General features: G+C 43.4%; 1 protein-coding gene across 1 annotated transcript in view; it reads left to right on the top strand.

The window, feature by feature from the left end:
- Positions 1-4,309, top strand: part of psd2 (pleckstrin and Sec7 domain containing 2) — a 42,823-nt gene continuing 38,514 nt past the window's right edge. Inside the window, exon 1 of the mRNA XM_035161749.2 lies at positions 1-76. The gene's annotated coding sequence lies outside the window, so the exon portion shown is untranslated. The remainder of the gene's footprint in view (positions 77-4,309) is intronic.

The raw sequence follows: 4,309 nt of genomic DNA, 5'->3' as shown, positions 1-4,309 counted from the left end.
TGCTGATGAGGTCGTCAGGGGGATCACAGGAGTCTAGCACAAAGCTGTGCAGCTAAATAATGATGTCCACATGAAGGTAGGAGTGATGATTCATTTTTCCTTCTTCCTTTTTTAGGAAGCTGAAACCAGGGAACGATACATGTTGTGGATCAAGGTTGTTGTGTTACTGATGATGCCCCAGTGCTAAAATGTATCTTGCTGCACTCAGTTTTCCAGAAGTACCAAATAAATTAACTGAATACTCGTTTGTTTTTCATGGTGAAAACATTTATCTCCCACAACCCTGACTTAAAGCTAGGAGGTGATGGCTTTGGCTTTGGGCCAAACCAAGATTCATGTCTTTGTTACGTTGATTACATGTGATCTATGAAGCACGTGGAAAACAATAGTATTTCCATAGAGAAAATGAATGTATGTTCATTTGGTTGTAACTATAATATCATTATGGTATTACTACCGGCGTCATTCTAACAGTATACCGTCAGAGATGAAGACTTCTGCTTCTGTTACTCTGTCTATTGTTTAATGCAGTCTCAACTTCCTGTAATTGGTGGAACTATCAGTGAAAATGTCACACTGCAAATGATCTGAACCATGGGTCAGTTTGATCTGGACCACCTCTTTTGGTTGGACAAAGTTTTGGTCCGTTGGTTCAAACCATGGTCCAAGGCTCCTCTCACACCTGGTATTTTGGTTCAGACTAAACTGTAAAGTCAGAGAGGTTCAAACAAAACAGGGTATAGGTGTGAGAGTGCCCTCATCTAGAAGCATGGGGAAACAGATAACTGAGCTCTATGCCTAAATTATTACTAAATATAATGTATCTTGTTTACATAATGTATAAATAAATAGAAATGTAAAAATGACCAAACATCACGACTGACAGCTGACCCTGAGACTGGCTCATGATTACTCATTACGCATCCAACTCTCAGAGAGAAGGGAGTGGATGTTTCTGATCACTTGACAAACCTTTTCCTATTAGCTCTGTTTCGCTCTCTACCAACTCATGAAGGAAATATGTGATTCTTTAGCTGCTACATGCGCCGCTGAGTTCACCGGCTATTGCTAACTTTTTCTAAAGCATGCAGCTGAAAGATGATTTCCAGCATATACAAATTTGATTGTATTCTGTTTAAGTTGACCTATAGACCAGATCATTTTCTCACATCCATCCAAATACCTCTACAATATGCTAAATATTGCACTTACTACACAAAATCCTATTGATTAAAGCAGAAAACAAGTTTGCTGTTTACTTTCTTCAAACACATCTCTTAGCATTCCTGCAAAACAGTATTTTAACACACACACACACACACACACACACACACACACACACACACACACACACACACACACACACACACACACACACACACACACACACACACACACACACACACACACACACCAGATATGTCCTCAGATCAAAGATCCACACGATGTATACACGCATTTTGTGGTTTGTGTGTGTGTGTGTTAAAAATATGGGCCCGCAATGCATCCCATGTGTATGTGTGCGTGTGTGTGTGTGTGTGTGCCCCAGCTGTCTCACAGAGCTCCCTGTTGTTTGCCCTGCCGTAGCAGATCCACTGTAAATGTGGATCGATGCTCATTTGGAGGATTTCTCTATTTAATTCCACTTCAGTCAGCAGTAGTGCATCTTCTTTTGTGTGTGTGTGTGGTTGTGGATGCACACTCGGGTCGAAGAATGTGTCCTTGTGTGTGTGCATTTGTGTCCTTTTTCTTCATATTGAGTTGCCTGTGTGAGCATGAGCAGGGGAATGCTGTAGGAGGTGTTGGTGTGTGTGTTTGTGTGGCGGAAAACATGTATGTGTGCACTTCTGTCGCCTACACACACACACCTAGAAAGTCTGAGACTGAAGACTCACACCATCAGTTCGTCTCGCACCTCCCCCTCACTTTGATTAGGCTCACAATGTTATTATTAGAGCACCAACATCAGCATATTGATTTATCTACCCCACTACTTGCTTTCATTTCATTTTATGCCAACACACACACACACACACACACACACACACACACACACACACACACACACACACACACACACACACACACACACACGTACATACACACACAAACATGCACACTCTCCTTATGCCATTACACTTTACACTTGATTGCCCATTTGAACACACACACAAACAAAGATAAATGCACACATGATGAAACCCATACATATACGTTTTCTGACACCACAGCCCTGCACATTAATACACTTATGTTCACCATCACAGGAGACCACCCACCCCAACAAACCAAAACGCAAGCTGTTAGCTTTTCTCCTCATCAGCCGCCCCCCCCCTCCCTTTGTCACATCAGGGATTTCCAGTGTTCCCAACACGTTGCCGCCATCTCGGCCGTGCAGATGTCACTTAGCTGCAGACACACCTCTTCATTTCTCTATCCATCCATCGCTCCCCTTCTCATGGGACATGGAGGGAGGGACAGAAGAGGGAGCAGTGAGTGCACGGTGTGTGTGTGTGTGTGTGTGTGTGTGTGTGTGTGTGTGTGTGTGTGTGTGTGTGTGTGTGTGTCTGTGTATGTGTGTGTCTGTGTTTGTGGTGGCTGCAGAGGGGGGAAGGGAGCCGGCCAACTTAATGAATTAGTAATTAGGATTGACTTTGTGTCTGCAGTGGGTTTCCCCCAAAACTATTTACCCCCACACGCTCCCTCTCTCTCTCTCAGGTCATATGTGCATCCTCTGAACTCTCTTTGTCATCTTCAACCCCTCTCCTTCCCCCCTCCCCTCTCCATCTCTCTCCTTGCGTAACCCCCCTCCACCTGTCTCGCTGCCTCTAACCTTCTCCTCCCCTTGTCTTCAAAGACACACACCGACCTGCGGCCCCTTTTGTTCTGTCCACATCATCACCAATGCTTTACCCATCCCTCTCTCCTTCTGTTTCCCCTTCTTCTCTCCTCATCTCTTCTCAGCCACTCCCTTCTTCTCCTCTTCCTTCTTCTCCCTCTAATGTGGTATTGATCAGTGGATCTGAGGCAGAGGTTCCATGCAGACGTTACATCGAAGCTTGGAAATCTTGGAACTTTAAAGGGCTGTGTTGAAGTTCCCTGAAGAAACCGTTGTAAAATCTTGGCAGTAGACAGTGCAGAGCCATATGTGTGATTGCGTTCTGCTGCTGTGCCTCTGTTTATGACCTTGACGGTGGACCATTAGGAGGCAACTCTCAAAGCACTGTACTATATGCTTTCAGAGTTTGAGCGTTCCAACCATTATGTATTTATATGAGACAATACAATTAGTTGAAATTGGCTCTTGGCTTATTTTTACTTTATTGGTTTTACTGGTAGAAGATGAGCGAGGGGGAAAGAGCCGGTTGAAAGGGAGTGAAAAGTGAGTGGTGGACATTACTGGAAGAAATGCCCTTTGAGCTTTATCAAGGGCAGAGAACAATTTAAGTCAAAGTATAGGCCGGCAGATAACATGAACTGCCTGTCTGTCAGTAGCCTGGTGCCAAGATTTCAACATTTCGTGTTATCTCACTTTCAAACAGAACAAATGTCATCATCACAAGCTCAGTGCAGACGTCTTTTCAACCTCTCAATCTCTTTCCGTCTCTCTTTGACTGCCAATCAATTCCTCAGCTTGACAGAGAGGCAACACGAACACATCTCTCCGCTTCTCTCAAAAATGTTGAAAATATTGTTATTTTGCTGATGTGCTTTGTTACTTTTGTCCATCCTGGGACAGAGAGGTTTTTTTGTTGTGTAGGTTTTCCTCACTATAGTCGAGGGTTAAGGACAGAGGATGTTGCATTTTGTTCAAATTGCTAAGCCCCGTGAGGTGATTGGTGAATACGGGCTATACAAATAAAGTTTGATGGAATGATTGATAATCGGCATACAAAGGCATGTCGGCAAAGGCAACAATGATGCACAGTTTTCCTGCAATGAACGATAACACTAGCATCTATTCCTCCTTGTTCTCCAGCCCAAATAACTGCTTGTGTTACTTACAGTGGTTCATTACTTCTGTTTTGGATAGGCTGTAATTACAGTCCTGCCACAAAGGAAGCAGTATTGACACTCTCTTCCAGAATGACTTTCAAAGAAGAGAGGAAAAAAGAGGAACTGAGAAATGTCAGCAGTAAATACTGAGACTCAGACTCCTCTGTGGTAAGAATATGGTCAGAGGCAATCTTCAACAATTAAAGCCTTAAAAACAAGGGTTTCTTAAAGTTACATTGCAGAAATAGTTTTAAATTCTGACCTGCACCAACTGCCTATAGAGCAACTATATTCAAAGCTAACAGCAACCAGC

This window comes from Hippoglossus stenolepis, chromosome 7, assembly GCF_022539355.2.
Source record: "Hippoglossus stenolepis isolate QCI-W04-F060 chromosome 7, HSTE1.2, whole genome shotgun sequence".
NCBI classification, from domain to species: Eukaryota; Metazoa; Chordata; class Actinopteri; order Pleuronectiformes; family Pleuronectidae; genus Hippoglossus; species Hippoglossus stenolepis.
This window is presented reverse-complemented; position numbering and strand designations above follow the sequence as displayed.